The sequence below is a fragment of the Arvicola amphibius genome, chromosome 5 (assembly GCF_903992535.2).
Source record: "Arvicola amphibius chromosome 5, mArvAmp1.2, whole genome shotgun sequence".
Taxonomy (NCBI): Eukaryota; Metazoa; Chordata; class Mammalia; order Rodentia; family Cricetidae; genus Arvicola; species Arvicola amphibius.
The window spans coordinates 8,944,233-8,962,531 of record NC_052051.1 but is presented as its reverse complement, the minus strand read 5'-3'; the positions used below and the strand labels follow the sequence as shown (position 1 = coordinate 8,962,531).

General features: G+C 46.6%; 1 protein-coding gene across 2 annotated transcripts in view; it reads left to right on the top strand.

Annotated features, from left to right (window-relative positions):
* Positions 1-18,299, top strand: part of Tshz2 (teashirt zinc finger homeobox 2) — a 435,681-nt gene that overhangs the window by 103,489 nt on the left and 313,893 nt on the right. The window lies entirely within an intron of this gene.

Here is an 18,299-nt window from a genome sequence, read left to right as displayed (position 1 = left end):
TGTAACTTTAGCTTAGCGTTGTTATTTAGGCTTGCAAATTGTTTCCATAATCCTAAATCAGCAGAAAAGCATTTTTGAAGCATCCGTATTGACCAGCCCATCAGGTGAAGGCTGGGCATCCCTCATCACCACCCCATCTCCTTTCTCCGGCTACCTGGTTTAAAAAGCAGAAGTAGGAAAAGGAAGAAATGAACGTCAAAGCTACACAAACAGGACCAAATTTTGTTCCTGGACACATCCAGGAGAGGGCGGGGAATTGAGACAGGGTTTTGCACGGTAGCTCAGGCTAGCCTTGAACATTTGGCAATCCTCCTGTCCCAGCCTCCAGAGTTCTGAAATTGCAAACGTGAGACATTACACCCACTTTATAGGAAGGCAATCTCATAAGTCCTGCAGATAGCATAGATGCCTTGAAGAAGAGAGAGAAGGGGTTAACATTCGGGGTCACTTCTTACAGTTTTCCTCCTCGTCTGAAATTTCCAACTTCAAGAATTTATAGCCTTTTCTAAAACGCAAAATCAAGCAAAAGCCCAACCCAACCTTTCTTCCTTCCTTTAATGTCATTTAATTTATCTTGAGTAAAATCAGAATCCTTCTTTATTGTCACTTTGTTCTTTAGAATTCTCTGATTTCAAAAAAATCCTCTAAAATATTATTAAAAATTAAATAAGATAATATTGCCAAGGCATTGTTCATAAAGCTTGCCACAGAATAAACATTAATCAAATTTACCGTGAGTAATCCCTTTGCCTCCGTAGCTGCAGAGACCTAGAGCCCAGAGAAAGCAAAACAAACGTACAGTAATTACTGGAAGTTTTCATTTCATTTGTTCTTGGTAATTTTAGGCTCCAGAATCACAAGCCGTTGTTTATAAATTGGTTCAATTGCCCTGTGATGGATCACAAGGAAGGCTTGGAATTATTTTTGGGTTAAAAGTTATACTGTGTTAAGGAGCATCTTCAGGGCTGGTGTGGTGGCTCAGAAGGTAAAGGGGCTTGTGGCCAAGACTGATAACCTGAGCTCAATCCCTAGAAACCCCAGAAAGGTGGAAAGAGAGAGCAGTCCCATAGGAAAGGTGTCCTCTGACCTCCACATGTGTGGCGTGCTCTCTGAGACTTGGAGTCCTGACTCAGCCAGGCTTCAACACGCCCTGTAAGGACTGGTCTAGTCTCTCAGTGTCTATGTGCGGGAGGCCAGGCTGATCGTCCCCTTCAGGACTGGAGTAAGTCTGTGCGGGTTGGAAGGAAGTACAGAGCTCTGTGAAGGAAGTGACTGGATGACTAGCAGGGATGGAGAGAGCAGCAAGCCATAACAGACATCAATGAGGGAAGACCCAGGGCCGCAGGGACCCCGCCTCTACAGTGTCAGCACTGCCCTGCAGACCTTCCTTCTCTCAAGCCAGTTAGGAGCGCTTGTCGGAGGGATTGTACAGGCAAGAATGACATGTCTTGTGGTAAATAATGACCTCTTCCTGGCAATCCGGCCTGCCTGCAGGAGTACAGGACTGTTCTTGTATCTAAGCAGTGGCGCGTATTCAGTACCCACTCTTCACAATGTAGAGTTAACTAGAAATGTCCAAACCTTTATACCTGCTGGGGTCCCACAAGTGAGCACTTCATCTGACCTCCTTCCAGTCCTAGAGATCTCGAAATAAGCCAAACAAGCAAGTAAACATCCCTAGCCAGGATCTGCCAGTCAGGAGAACAGAGAAAAGTGTAAAAATCCTATAGAGAAGCTGTGACCACGGAAACAAGGAAGCTGAGAGAGAGCAAGGTGGTAGGGGAAGATTGGGATGAGGATGGGGCTTCAAGGTTAGGCAAAAAGGGCAATGACGGGGAGGGTCCCACTCGGAAATAGAACTATGACGAAGCAGGCCATGCTGGGGGAAGTCGAGCTGGACCTCATACCCCGGCTGGAAAACAGTCTGGTGTGAATGGATAAACAACGGTTCAGTTGGAGAAGGAAAATGCTTTTGCCCAAGATGCCATGCTTTTCCAAGCAGAAAGCGGCCATGGTAAGGGATATTCCACGGAGACCCTCCAAGCCCCAGACAGACTATCTCATTCCTGCAGTTTCCCAAATAGATCTTGGTGTGTAGTCACCAGGGCGCACAGTCAGACGCTCCCGTCTGCACGGTCCTGTGCGAAATTCCTGTCGCAGATCTCGGTCCCCGACACTGATGCCTTTGTTCTGCTCCACATTGTCACCAGAACACAGACCTCTTGGTGCAAGCGCCTCCATCCCCAGCTACAGACAGACCCACTTGTGAAAGAGCTCAGATCAAAGCGGAGCAGCAGCTGTGTCCATGGGCTCCTGAACAGGGCTTCTGGCCGCCATCTGTGTCTCTTGAAGGACGGGGTGGGGACTGGCTAAGGACCTAGAGACCTCACCTTCTGTGTTTTATGTGTGTTTGGATGGCTTCTTCCAATGGCTTAGAGAAAGGCAGTATATCTATTGGTTCAGGGACTGACAGGACTTTAAGAATGAAGCTAGCAAGCTGGCATTATACCCTTGCTTTCTCTGCTGGATAGAATCTGAAGACGGGGCACTTGGTGACATAAGCCTGTTCTGCTGGCAGGACATTTTGGTGGCTTTTGACTGGTACTCCAGTAAACAGGATAAAATATAATTTCCCCTTGAGGCCTTTCCCCCCAACCTCCTCTCTCCATCCTTAAGACTTCATTCTTCATCCTTCAGCCTCTTCATCAACTGAAGTCTGTTGGCAGCCATGGCAGGACCTCTGTCTTCCCTACCTTAGCAGGCACTGCTGGAGGGCAAGCAGCAGTTCTAACTTTGGGGCTCTGAACAAGCTTTTGTTGGGAACTTGCTCTGTGCTAGGAGCTGGACCAGACTCTAGGAAGTTAGCCACAAACAGAACACGCCCACGTCTGCCCTTGAGGAGCTACAGGCTACCCAGTAAGATTATCACTAGAGAAGTTTCTGCAGCAGGAAGCGGCAGAGACCATTTTTCTGGAGAGCTCTGAAGGATAAAGTTAGGGCCCTAGGAGGGCCCCGTGGGTTTCTGTTTACTGAAGGGATAGCAAAGAACTGACACATGACAGGAAACTTTTATAAAGAAGGCTCTCTGTTAAGAGGGATCAGTGACTACGGCACTTACCTCACAAACATAAGAACCCTGACTTGGTCCCCAGCGCCCACTTAAGAAATCTAGCATTGCGGTACACACTTGGCAATCCCAGAGTTGGCGAGGCAGAGGCAGGCCAACGAAAGACTGTCTCTGAATGCAAGACAGACCTGAGAAACAACACCTGAAGCTGACCCCCGGCTTCCATGTGCATGTACACATGCACACCCTACTCGTACACCCTACACACACAAACACACAGACAACAAACATAAGGGACAGAGCAGCCCTCGGTGGGAGTGGGCGTGGGCGAAGGAGCGTCAGCCTTGGGTGGAACTCTCCCTGGTCCTTGAGCGTGCAGCTGCAGAAGTCTTTGTTCTATGGAACTGAGAACCTCACCCACAACGTCCAAGTCAGTAACTAAATTGAAAACTGTAAAGCTTTCCGTCTAAATGGAGGTTTTATGACTTCCAGAAACCTGTAACATCCCCCGCCCCGTGGGGATTCCACTGTGGATTGATGCATGGCAGATTTTCAATGTCTGATTTATTCCTGGCAACAGTTGATTTTCTGTAATTCACGGAAGGTTCTGTCTGAGAAGGAGAGGGTTTTGAAAACACCAAGGCTAGCAGCTCTTATCTGGGATAGCACCTAGCAACTCAGAGGGACCCCTGCTGTCACCTCTAGGGTCCCTGATCTGCTCAGACGATGTCCTAGTTCAGTATGTAAGAGGATGAGGAGTCAGGGAGTAAGGCTAGCCACGGGCCACTGTACCACCCACACCTGACTTCTGAGGGCAGAGCTGTGCATACACATCCTACAGACAGGCCCTGCTTGCCTGTGAGAGAGGGCCACCTTGCCGTGGCCTCTCCCCAGCTCAGTCTCACCCCGGGCACTCTACAGTCCACGGAACCCCTCTGGGAAAGCTGTAAAGTCTCCCCATTATGTCCAACAGGGTGTCAGTGGAGAGGTGCAGCTTACAAGTTTGTGTCCAGCAGGCTAAAGTGTCTAAAATAAATGTTAACTCGTAAAACACGCATGGTACATCCGTGGGGCTCAAGGAAAGCTGACCCAACACGAAGAAAAAAATACAGTAAGCGAATGGCTTAACCCTGTAGTGACAGGGGCAGGAATGTTGGTTTTGGGGTTTTGTTTGCTTGCTTGTTTTGTTTTTTACCTTACCTTTTAAGCAGATAAACAAACAGAAAAGGAAATACGTTTTGCTTTCCAGAAATGATATATCTGTTTTTTTTTTCTGTTTTCTAAGACTTTGGGGGCTTTTTTAGTTTACAAAAAGAGTGAGTGAAATATTCACAGTACACAGTGCACCATGCTAAGCCTTGACCATAAAATGGTGGTTGGAAGGGAGTGCAGTCACAGCTCAGTTGGCACCAGGCTCCTATGGCATCGACCAGGCCCTGGATCTGATTCTCAGTACCGCACAACCAAGGCGTGTTTGTGCATGATTGCTATCCAAGCACTTGGGAGGTGGGAGCAGGAGAATCAGCAGTCTAAGGAAGGACTCCACTCCGTAGGGAGTTTGAGACCAGCATCAAAACAAAAAACAAACAAACAAACAAAAACAGTAATAAAGGAAGCATCCACAGCCATGCTGGGAAGATTGATGACAAGCACTTAAGCAAACCACTACGATTTTCAGGGTCCTGGGGCGACACTGAGAAGTTACTGAGAAGAATGGGAGAACCCAGAGTGCTGGAGACAGATGGGGGGCGGGGGTGCCTGAAGTCGGGTGCTGGCAGCAAGGAGTTCCTTCCAGAGGAGTGACCTTTAACAATGGCATTTGAACATGGCCTTCAGCCTGAGTAGAGGTGGCAACACTTCTATATGATGGAGGTACCTCAGTCCCACACCTTCATAACTGACCAGCCTGGCTAGCGGAGGATAGCGCCGAGGGATGTCTGGACGTGGTTTCCAGAGCATGTGCATAGCAAGCGGCCTTTCTTAGCTCTGCTGAATAAACAAAGGCTTGGCAGATCCTCTGTTTTAAGGCAGGAAGTCACTGGTGAGTCCCAGGCTGTGTATACTCTCTCCAGCCTTGTTCCACTTCCATTTCCTGGTGTACATTAGGCTTGCCGTGTTTCCATATCACAACACACACACACACACACACACACACGATGCCATTTAATTAATTCAAATAAAACAGTTGATGTATCAAATAAAATGTTTACACACATGAATTTATCTATTTCCTGCGGAGAATTCTTTGAAAGGCATGTGACTTGCTACTAGGGCACAGTGGCATTTGAAGCAGGGTGCAGATAAGCCTCCTAATAATTTAATCGTCGTGTATTTACCTTAATGTATAATATTTATATAAAACGAGGACCACATCACAACAGCAATTTTGTAGCTGTAATAACTGATTTTTTGCACTGTCAGTTATAATGTAAAAGTTATTTGCTTAAATACACCTGTTTATGGGCTGGAGACTTGCTGTGTTTTCAGAGGCCCCAGGTTGGGTTCCCAGCACCCACCTCAGGAAGTTGACAACCATCTGTAACTTTAGTTCTTGGGACTTGACACCCTCTTCTGGCTTCTGTGGACACCTGTACCTGCAGGCATACACACAGACACAGTCATGCACTGAGTCACACATAACCCACATAAATAAAATCAGTATGTAGTTACATTTGCTTATGGAAAGCAAAGATTAAAAGATTATTTCTATATTGGCAAATTAATGAAGGAAGGAAAGATTCACTGAGACCAATGAGATGGGGACCCTTGAACGATGCCCATTGCCATTAACTTATATTTCTAGTTCATTTTTTTTTTTACCTCTGACATGAGCTTCCCTGAGACCTAGTTGGCTTTGCACAGAGATGGTTTAAATGTTTTTGTTTTATTCATTTACCTGCTCCTTGTCCATGAAAGGAGGGCTCTTGAGGTCAAGTCTTATTTAACGTGGAGGGACCTCAGTTAACTTGCAAGCCCAACCTCTATGCTGTCACATCCCATCAGGCTGTAGAAACCGAGTCCAGCAAATGTCAGCCAGGATTCAAAGCCAGAATCCTCTCTCTGTCTTCACCCTCGCTACCAGATGGTGCTTCATCAGTCAACTCGAGTCTCCCAGTGTTCCTTGTTGACTCTGATCTGTTTGACAAAGTGTGTGGGTTGTTAGACTATTTTTCCCTCGAGACAGCCTAACAAACAAGCCTTCACCTGGGGGAATAAATGCTAGCCACAGGAGAGATGACACCGTAGTCCCTGGTGGGACGCGGGTGCCTCGTGCTGTGTCATCAGCTCCTTCTGGAGCCCCTCCCAGAAGCCTTTTCCTCCCTCTTGTCATCTGTACACTTCTCTGTCATTTTCAAAATGATTTTTGAAGCCTCGAGTTTAGACGATATGTCACAAGGAAAGTAAGTGAGGAAGGCACTGAGGAGCCGTGGCCAAAATGACAGCCTGGGATGGGGACACTGATGTGGAGGTAGCTCAGTCACAGAGGGTTTTTCTGGGGACATCCTCCTGGCTTAGTCCAGGGACTAGCAATGCTTCTCTGCAAAGGACCAGGGAGTCTGCAGATCGCATGGTCTCTGCAGCAGTGCCTTGGCTGGAAAGCAGCTATAGACTAAGTCAACAAACGACTTTTTCCAATAAACCTCTTTATTTACAAAGCAAGTGATGGACTGTATTTGGCCCAGAGTAGCTCACCAATTCTCAGCCCAGAAGGTGGGAGTTTAGCCCCTGGAATCAAATAGATCCAAGACACACCCTGGTTCTTATAGTTGCATGCTGTGGAATCCTGAGCAAAATTCAGCAAATCTACCTGTCTTACTCATAATTGAAATTGCAGGGCTTTGCATGCTCTGAATAAAAGGATAAATGGCTCCAGGATTTATTATCATGATCTTCTTCACAATTAAAACTAAAGACCCAGTCAGGTCTCCTCACACTACTTCAGCATTTTGATCATATTGATATTACACATATATGTGAATTTGTATGTATATATACATATATATATATATATATGTGCATACTCACATGTATGATCTCTTTCTTTTTTACTTGGTTTTCTATTAAGCTGTGAATTGATCATGTGACAGCCTTTGGCCCTTTGCTTGCCTTTGTAAATAAAGTTTTATAGATACACAGGATGCTATTACCCTACAAGAGAAGAGGGGAATTTGAGCAAGCAGAGATCTGTGTTCCATAGTCCTTTACCAAAGACATTTTCTCTCCCCTGTGCTGGCTGAGCAAGAAAACCCATTGAATCCCATATTTGATTAGTTATATTTCTTTGGTTTTTGCTCAGACATCTCCAGAGAACATCTCACCTTCCCCTTCCTGCCTGTGAACTTCCGTTTAGGAATCATGATGGTTATTGTGGTGACCATCCAACATCAGTGAGATTCTGTCCCGGGTCATGAAAGTCCTATGTGGAGGTCCCCGACTTAGTGTAAACTAGTGTTGCCCCTCAGCTTGCCCTTAGTGGCTGCTTCTTCTTCACAGAGGTCTCCCTATGTGAAGTAATTTACTTCTTATCCCAGAGTAAACTCACCCCACCACTCTGCCCAGCTTTCCTCACGTACTCTTGCTAACCATCTACACAAGTCTGCTGAGAGTCTAACGGGAACATCTGCAACAGGGATATCATTATAATAGGTGTCAAAAGTGCCACTGCTCTCCCAGAACACCCCGGTCTTGACAAGACAGATGAAGCCTACAGCTTTCTGTTTGTACTTAAGCTACCAGAAGCCAGGACTGCAGGCTTTTTCTCACATTGTGAGTCACCGGTGGCTGTTTTTTTCAGATATCCATTTGTCCAGAAGATTCTGCCTTCCAGAATTTTCCCCAAGATTTTCAGGCTGGTGTGAAATCTCTTGCAGGGAATGGAAAAGAATGTGCCGGTACCTTTTGGCTTCAATGTTTTACATGAGAACCATCATTATTGTGGCTTCAATGGCAAAATGTGTCTGTTGGACCTTTCGATTGAGAGCTACAAACCCCAGCACAGCAAGGCTTAAGCAACCGGCAATTTATTGCCAATTAACTAAAGCATTCAGGACAAGCTGGCTTCAAGCAGTGCTGGTTCAAGGCCTCGGGTCACAGTTTGAAAAGGCTCACTCTCACTTCCCTGGTCCACTTCCAGTCTGTTGGCTTCATCCCAAGCCATTATGACACCTCATGGTGGCCTGGTGGCAATGAGACCGGCTATCATCCCTTCGGCACTAAGTCCAGCCTCAGCAAGCTGCTCCAGATCCCATACCCTAGTCAATGTCTCGTGACCTATGATTTGGTATGCTGGTGGTCAGGCCCACTCTGGCTAGAAACACCCAATGCTCTGATGAGGGAAATACGGGACTTGTCACCCATAGACCTAAGGGACAGCTAGTTTGCTTGCCTAGAGTCCTGTGAATAATAGCAGGGGCTCCTAAGGCAAGATCAGAAGGTGTCAGAAACAGAGCGGATGAATGACAGGAGAAAACAACAACAAATTTCTCCTCTATAAACAACCAGCTTGCTCGCCAGGCTGCTTTTCTCCTTGGCTTCCTGTGGCAGACTTTCTCAGCAACAGCGCTAGTCACATTTGGGACCAGACCGTCCTTTGTCATGCAGCCATCCTGTGAATTGTCAAATCTTGAACAGCGTGGCTGTCTCCTCCCTGTTAGATGGCAGGAGCAGCCACTCCCTGCCTCCCTGTCACTACAGCCTAACCCCTGGGAGTCACAGTTGTGGAGCTGAGAAGCATCAGTCGCTAATGTTTACAAGCGAGTGGCAGCCAGAGGGTCAGGACACTGCCCATTCCTCACCAGGGATAGGACCCTAAAGGGAAAGAGTGGTCCCAGGGTTGAAACTGGCAACCCCCAAGCACCTTCAAAGTCTTCATTGACTGGTACCTTCTCCAAGGAGAGGGAAGGTCTTCAGACCCAGAGAGACTCAGTCAAACCTATTGGCATAAGTAAGGTACATGTCAAGTTGAAAAGAAATCCTGGGGCCAGGAAGGTCAAAGCTCGAATCCCATTTGTATCAGACTCTTGGCCGATAATCTTGGGCTACTTAGTTAACTCCCGAGTCTGGGTGTTCTCTCTCCTAAGACATAAAGACCATGCTAGTGTTGATGTGGGACACAGTTATAACTAACGAGAAGAGGTAGGAATTCTCATGTTTTGTGTTGTCACGGTTACAAACATCACTAGCCAGGAGCCCCAACCTGGACCCACGGATAGCGAGGATCAGATAATAGAGGATGACCCAGCGCTTGATAGGATGTCAGGGTGTATCCCCAGAACTGGTACTTTCATGTCGGCACCAGGGTCAAAGGAGATGCTCCAAAGCTCTAGGGCCAGTGAGATACACCCATGCCATGATACACACACACACACACACACACACACACACACACATATATATATACACACACACACACACACACACACACACACACACACACACACACAAAGGGGGGCTAAGGTGTTTGTAGACCTTGTCAAATGTTTCCTGGGGATGGAATGTCTACAATGATAGAGAAAGGGAGACAAAATCAACCCCCTGAAGCCCACTGATTTAAATACTCCAGAGCCAGCATGTCCAGAGGGAAAGAATAATAATTCTATTGCTTTATGCTATTTCCCAAGGCAGACTCCATGGCTGGCCCAGGAAAAACAAGGGGCTACTTGCAAACATGTTTAGGAAAAAAGTCTGAGGCCCCCAGGCCTGACCCAGTCAGTATTCACAGCTCCAATTTCTTGCTGCAGAGGGAGATGGAGAAGGCACACCTATCTCCTCTGGCCTTTATCTCCAGAAGTGCTGCCTGCGGGCCTTCAGACCATACTCCTATTTCCAGCTCCAAGCTTGCCCAGGGGATCCATGAAGTCTGTCCAGTTAGTTGCTTAAAGTGTGTCCTCCTGTCTGGCCACCAGGTGGGAAATCATCGCTCCGAAGCCCTGCTCGCTTGTTGTAATGAAAACGCTTGTTATGTTTAATGAAAACCATAGACCAGGCCATGAATCCCGTGGCCTTTCAGACGTATGTGCACAGCTGTGCAGAAACACAGAAGTGCTGGGGGCGTAAGGGTCCTTCATTTTCCCATGATTGCCTGACACCGCGGTTCCTGGGGGTCAGCAGAATGCTACATCAGATTTAAAGTCGGTAAAGTCAGCTTCCAGCTTTGGCCATGTAGGGCCAGTGAATGGCTGCGACTCAGAGCTTAGTATATAGAGCCACAGTGAGCTCAGGGGCCAAAGTCAAGCCTGTGCTTTTAACGTGAAGTGTTCTGAGTGGACTCACATGTGTGACCCTTGGTCGCCAGCTGGTGTCGCTGTTTGGAGGTGGTGGAACCTCTAGAAGGTGAAGGTTTACTGGAGGAAGTAGGCCAAAGGAGAGCGGGACAGAAGCCTAGGCCCACTTCCTGTCTGCTCTCTGTTTCCTGGTGGATTCAGTGTGAACAGCACAAGTGCATCACACACTGCGTGCCTTCCTCATCGTGGCACATTGTATCTCCCTGTCTATTTTTTTTTTTTTTTTTTTTTTTCATAGAATTTATTTTGGTCACCGTCTACCTACCTGCAACTCTGTTTCTAAACAGAGAAGCCTCTTTGGTGCTGCCCAGCTCCTCCCAAACATGAAGTCTATCTCCCTTGAGGTGCGGCTGATACGCCGAGGGTCACTCCACTGGAGAACACTGACTGTCCCTCCCCCAGCACATATCAATTGCAAATAACTTCTTGGTTTAGGGTGGGACTTTGTGCTCACGTCCCTTCTCACTACTGGGATTTTGTCTGGTTTGAATGTGTGCGAGTTTGTGTGTCCTTGGGGTCTCTGTCAGTTCAGCCCTGTTGTGTTTAGAAAACACGATTTCCCTGGAATTGTCCACCACCTCTGGCCCTTCCAGTCTTTCCACCACTTCCTCCCCCATAGACCAGTAACTATATCCTCTAGTAAATGTAAGCCAAATAAATATTTCCTCTGCTAATAATAATAATAACTATTATTATTATTTGGAGTCATGCAACTCTAAATAGCTACATGGGACTAGCACATGTTGAAGACGCTAACTCACTAACCTGTAGAATAGAGACCACGTGACCTGCGTCCTAGCTACCAAGTTAGGTGAGCTCACAAGTCATTTAACACATAAGAAACACTTAAAATGTATGATTACCATATGTAACAAATTTGCAGGATTCGAAGCCATTTCCTTCCATTCTTCATCCATTATTCAACTGTTTTATTTAGTGCCTCCTTTTTCGTCTGTGTTAGCAATTTGTAATTCAGCCACAAAATGAGCGGTCTCATGCTGCTTTTAAGTTAATAAAAGTGTGAAAGACTAATGTGTGGAAAAGACAACTTCCTTGTCCCCCTGGAATTTGGCTCCTGAGATAGCTCAAGGGAAGCAAAACTGTTTTCAGTCAGTTAGGCACCTCAAAAATCAGGTGGAAACTCAGGGACTGGGACTCCCTAATCTTTCCTTCCACGAATCTAGAACATTCAATTATCACATTTAGATTTTCAAAAAGAAGTGAAGTTTCCAGGCAAGTGACAAGTAAGTTTAAGGGAATTTATTGCAGGCTTACCCCTTATCTATCCCAAGAGTCCTTTGATTTATGCAGTTTATCCTATAGCCCAAGAATCGGCCTTGTTAGATGGATGAGGAATGCAGCTCCAAGGCCAAGGTTGTGGTTTGCTGTGTCCTTGGATGGTTACAATTCCCTCTTCATAGATTTTTCTTACCTTTAGGTTTCGGTATGATTTCATTGCCAAGAAAGCCCTGCCTTTAATGCTGGGGCCACTTCCAGATGCCACCTCGTGCTCCTACAAATAAATGTAGCTTCAATGGAAAAAGGAAGGTGGCTCACCCTCGCTGCTGACTAAATCCTAACAGGGAGAGAGAAGCACCTGAGGAACGGGCCAGGCCCTGTGAGGAAGAGCAAGCAGTGGGCCACGTAGCTGCATCCCACTAAAGTGAGGTTTTCTGTGAAAGTCTCAACTCCCAGGTGAGCCCTGAAAGCAGGGATCCTGGCTATTACCCCCCAATGCCTGGAGAAGCCGTTTGTAGCTCTCTTCTGCTAGATACAGCTCCAGGATCCAATGTAAACTTAACCTCCTGCAAGACACATCTGATAGTCTCTCACATCCAAAATAGGATTGTCACGATTTTGTGGTTTAACTTCTTTCCAGTATTATTTTTTTCCATTTATCTCTGTTGTATTCCATCCCTCATTGGCCTCCAAGAATGCAGAAGAAACCCACAGATTGCTGGGTGGCTAAGTGTGTCCTCAGTGCCCGGGGCTCAGCTCAGGAGTGTGGCTGGCTTCGAGGGGTGCAGGAAGTCCACGCTGTCCCTAACTTTGAGATGCATGGAGATGTGTTTACTTGCCTAAGACCGTACAGACAGTAGATGATCCAGCCTGCCATGCAGTCATGGATTCACCACTGCCCTGTTAACCCATTTATACTCCCTTGGCTTTCAGGCCTAAAGGAGAAAAGGCCCTCTGCCTTCCCATTTCCTGGTTCATCGCCAGGTGGTCCTGAGCCACCTGTCACTTTGCCAAAGTCTAAATCCCCCGCCAGTCTCAGCTTTCTCTCCCTGTTAACATTCAGAGCTCACGTTGCATTAAATGGTTAAAGGGGAAAAAAAAAGGGAAAAGCCCAAATGTGTGTCATTAAACTGGTCATGACAGAGTGTCGTTAGTATTAGGAAATTCTAGCATGGGATAATGCTTTTTGGCACGATCTCCTCTGAGCAGGAAGCCTGCACTGGAGAAGGTATGCGAGCAGGGAGTGAGGGGCATCTGTTTGTTCTCAGTTTCCCTGACAGCCGGGATGGCTTGTTTGTGTCAGCATTCCCTGGGATGGTAACTGCGATCTCACAGAAGGGTCAAAGTCCACCAGACCTTTGTGCCTGCTCAGGGGCCCACCCCAGGCCTCCTCTCTCCTGCCCCCTGGTCCCCTCTGAATTAAATCACATTCCACTGCCTGTTATTAGATAATGCCTGGACAAAATATTCTTGTACACACTCCTTGCTTAAGGCGAAGTGACTGGAACCGAGTGCTGCTGGCTAGGAGCCATGGACTAATTGCTGTATGCCCATTTCCCCTCGCCAGAGGCACACCCAGCATTGACAAATCTATGGCTGTTTCCCAATTTCTTCAGGTCTCTCTGAAACAATCAGTGCAATATTCACTGGGGTGGGGGAACAGCCTGCATGGGGGCGGAAAGAGAAGCTAATTCTCTATAGGCACCGGCACCTTCCACTCACTCTGTTTAATCTCCCGTTATTTTGATCGCAGTGATCTGGGTTTTTAATTTCCTGTAATCCAGAAAAGAATGCTGTTCTCTTCCTTAAGCATCTGTGGGATCTGCCTTTTATGTTCCAGAAGAATCTTAACAGAGATGTTTTGTCAACGACTGGATGTTTCATTAGAAATCCAAAGATTCCCGTTAACTTGACTTATTTCCGTGGCTCCGATCAACTTTCAGCTTAATAATTCATGATGTTTAATAACCTGTTCATATCATTGCCAAAATTATTGATTTAATAATATTTGGTTGTTAATAATGGAAGAGGGGGAAGGGATTTCTTATCGTTTACATCAATTTCTGTCTTATTGCCTTGCAAATCTTGGGGGGACAATAATTGCCAAGACCTTTAATATCTTGTCATTTTTCTTGGTAGAAGTCAGGAAATGGTTTTGAGTTTTGAAATATGACTTGTCTTCACTTTTATTTTCATATTTTGGAGGCTTGGGGCTTGTTTTTGGTGTGAGCTGTGGTCTCACTACGCAGCCCAAGCTGACCTTGAACTTAAAGTTCTCCCTCCTCCTCCTGGCCTCTGCTTGCTGGGATTATAGAGGCCTGTGCAGCACAACCGGCTAGTCTCTGCATTCTTGAACTTCAAAGGATACACTGAAGTAAAGACATCCAGTTAATCTAACTAGTCCTGATTGAAACACTTCCCAAGAGTTTGGCTGGCCACACCCACTCAGCCCTCACTCCTCAGTCTCTCTAGCAAATTTCAGTGGGCTCTTTTGTCCCCTTTTAAAGTCACCTTTAATTGAATTCCGTTGTGATGGCGTCAGTCGTTTCCTTCCAGGAATGAACTTTACAATCTGAAGTAAGAATGGGGCTGGAAGATTCATCACAGATTTGTCTTGACAAGGTGGAGTTTCGGCCCGCTTTCTCCTCAGAGCTCCTGCAGAAGTCGGAGCTGCGGTGGGCAGGCAGGAAGCAGTGCTTCACTTCCTCTTGGGGAGAAAAAAGGTGAAAATCAAATGTATGGACCACCACATACGTGCTTATTGATTTCCTTATAACTTCAGAGTCCTCCTGCTTTATCTTTAGCTTCGAAAGAACCCTTTCAGAGACCTAGCACGGTGGCGTAAATTTTAACTTCAGCATCCTAAGGAGGCAGGTGGATCTCCTTAAGTGTGAGGCCAGCCCCATCCACACTGTGAGCTCCAGACGAACCAGGGATGCAGAGTGAGGCACTATCTCAAAGTTAATTAACTAATTAAAGATAAAACTTTCAAAACTCCTTTATGAATCTCCTTTGCAAGATGCCCTTATTGTTAGACCATCCTTACCTGGGCCTCTTTCTGTAATAACAACTACATCTTCAGGCCGTGTTCCAAGAAGAACCCTCCTTATCCCCAGTTTTATTCAATACCTAATGGTGTTATGGCACATGTCCAAAACTTAACCTTCCGGGCAGTAAGAAATTTCCTCGTAGTGCTGTTTCTCAATGGAAACTGACTTCCGGCATCAGATACAGAGGGTGATGGGTATACAACTGGGTAAAGGAAATCATTAGAATTCCCCTACCCAGGGCACTGTGTGTTCCAAGCATGCTGGGAATGTGCCTGGTTGGGAGTGGATCAACGATCAACACGTCTACTCAATGTGGAGGGTGAGAGAGGAAATTCCTTAATAAGCCGCAGGGAGGGAAAGGTGTCTATGGCTTAATCGAGCCTGTAGACCACCCATGTAAGACGCAGAGGGCACCCACAGATTCCCAGATAAATACCCATGCTGGGGTCCTCACTGAGGTCTCTAGATCCCCTCCATTAACCAGCATGGAAATGAGCCACTATAGTAAAGTAAAAAGTATGTCTTTGGGCTCAGTTGTGCAGCTCATGTAATTCAGGATACAGCATTGAACTTCAGTTGGTATAACCCACTTGGTGCATGTTTTACCTTAGTTTCTGCTGCTGTGATAAACACTCCAACCAAAAAGAAACGTAGGGAGGGAAATAGTTCCCCCCATCTTATTGGTCACGGTCTACCTTTGGGAAGTCAAGGCAGGCCCACTTGCTGTTCCACACAGCATCACCTCCAACCAAGGAACTCAAGGCAAGGAAACATGGCAGAAGCCATGGAGGAAGCTCCTTCCTTTACAGGCTCATGTTTAGCTAGCGTTTTTATGGAGCCCAGGACCTCCTGGGTAGAGATAGTGCTGCCCACAGTAGACTGGGCTCTCCTGCATCAGTGTTTGAAACAATCCCCCAGACATGCCCACTGGGCCAATCAGATCTGGGCAGTCCCTCAACTGAGATTCCCTTCTCAGGTGATTCCAGGCTTATCTGTCAAACTGACAGTTAAAACTAGCTAGGCTAGTGAGTTATATCAACAAGAGTGTGAGAGGAGAATACAGCTGAGAGCCTTGCCTGCAGCAAAGGAAATAACATGCCCTTTGTTGTTCTATATTTATACAAATAAGCTTCAGATGACATTACAAAAGCCCCCAAAGTTTCAGAAGTTCCTACTGCCTCCGTATAGGGAGACAGTCATGAGTCCTATGCCAGAACTCTACCTTTCAAGTACGTTAAAATACATGATCCTTGTATTTAAAGAGGTGGCGGACTTCTAATGGCTTCACTGACTACGAGAGGTTATGGTTTACATCTGCTTCAGCCAGCATGCAAAGGAAGCAGGGTTGTAGAGCGCTGCCTCTCGGGTAAGTGACCAGCAGACCACAGAGTCCCCGGAGGTGGCTCATCAGCAAAGCTTCCAGGATCTAAGGACCTTAAAGAGGGTTCTGCCATGAAATCAGACTGCACCAGGTGTCCAGTACCTACTTGGGAACTGATAGCTCTTTTTGAGGGAAAATACAGTGTCACACAGAAGCCAAGAGGAAGTGGAAAGTGAACATTTTGTTCAATTTTGTTCAAGAAAAGCAGCACACTCCAGCCCGGCTTTGAAAGTATAGAATAGCCAGAGCTGCCATTACCCCCGGTAACTTAGTTAAAAGTCATCTTATCTGTTCTTCCTGCCACTGCCAATCTGAGGCTCAGTCGTAGACCAGCCTGACTTCCAGAAAGTTCAAGTGCAGGTGTAGCCTTTGCTCCCGCCTGGCTATACATCAGGTTTGCTGCTAACACTTCAATCCTGGCCACTGTCAATATGACGGTTCTGGTCGAGTTCTGCTGTTTCATGATGAATCCGGCTTTCACCACCCAGATTTTAATATTCATCGAGGTGCTGACACAAATGGGACAAGATCTTATTACCAGAATTCTTGAACTTACACCAGTTTCAGGAGTAGAGAAATAGATTTCACCTGAGAACACTCTTAATGTTATGTCAGAGCCCAATTGATCTGATGGACTTTTAATGACTTTGCTGATAGAGAGAGTGCCTTAGACCTGCTCCAGCCAGTGTGAAAAGGCTGATGGCAATTTGCATGGCCCGGTGAGATCTCAAATGGGAGGAATGGACCTTCAAGTTCAAAGAGGTTGCACACTTGCCGCAGAAGAGACGTGAACTGTGCAGGGCTGGGTACGGAAACCAGCAAGCGCGTGGGTTCTGTGCTTCTCAAGATGCCTAAGCACATACACCAAAGTTACAGAGCACTGGGGGTCTGGGGGTGCTGTGACTGAAGGGCTGGCGGGCTGAACACACACACACACACACACACACACACACACACACACTCGTACAGAAGATAAGAAAAGGTAACAAGGAAAGCCAGAAACAAAGGAAGCATTTCCCCCACCGCTAAGAGACAATTTAAGCTGCTAAGAGCCCCCACCTGTGATCCACATCTCTCGCTTGCACTTTAAGCAAATGGGAGGTTTTAGCAGGACATTATCACCTGCGGAGCCCAGTAATGGGTAATTGAGTAGGGAAAGGGGCCATGCATTTCTGATTAATATTTACCAAAGTCAGTGTGTGTTTTGCCTCAACCGTTAATGACTTGACAGATCAAGTCGAACAAAAAGGATAGTGTGGCTTGAAAACGGGGCATTGTGCTCCTCAGACGCTGCCTCCTCTCCGCTTGGCTTCCGATGAATGCTATTCTTTAATAGCAAACTGGTGTTCGTAAAGAACTTATTACGGAGACTCCGAGGAGCCAAGAATGAAGGAATGCCTGACTGGCAGTGATCAATCAGTCCCCTTTTTAACATGAGCTGATCCTTCCTTTTCCAAGGAACAGTTCATACAAAGGTCTCTAACATAAATACGCGAGTCATAGGAGCCATTACAGCTCCTGATCCTGTTCACGGTTCCATGTACGCTTGGGGAGAAGATGACCCCTGCCAGTCCTAGCAGAGGTTAATTATTGACAACTGTAAAGTAATCTTCAAATAGCAAAAGGAAGTCATGTTTAGTTAAAGATTCTGTATTCTTGGAGCAGAATTAATATGGGAGCAGCCCTGGGAAGTGCTGACCAGTGAACTGGACCCAGAGAATTGAGGGGCTGTGGAAGGTTCTATTTTCAGGCATGGCTGATCCACTCTGTGGTCACATGGTACTTGGGGTGACTCCTCTTCTCTTGCTCAAAAACCTCTATTACACAATTGGTTTTGTTTTTTAAGACAGGGTTTCATATAGCCCAGGATGGCCTCAAACTGTGTGTGTTGCCCAGAATGGCCTTGAACTCCATGTCAGATCCTCCTGCATCTTCTCCCAGCTGTTGAGATTACAGGTGTGTGTCAACACACTCAGCTCCAGAGGATTGTAAAGCAGGGTTTCTTCAATGCCAAGCCGACACTAATATTTGGAGCTAGGCTGCTCTTTGCAGTGGAGATTATCCTAGGATTCCCCAGTGCAGAGATTATATGGAAATTTCCTGAGCTCCTCGCCCATGCAAAGTCCCTCTCCCCATGCCCAGCTCCAGTGTACCCCCTTCTGAACCTTCCCATATATACAGTTGAGAACTTGAACCCCCAGCTTCATCAGTTCAGTTCTTTCTCTTCTTCATGCTAGCCATGTGACCTCAGGCCAGGAACTCACTCCCGCAGCTGCCCT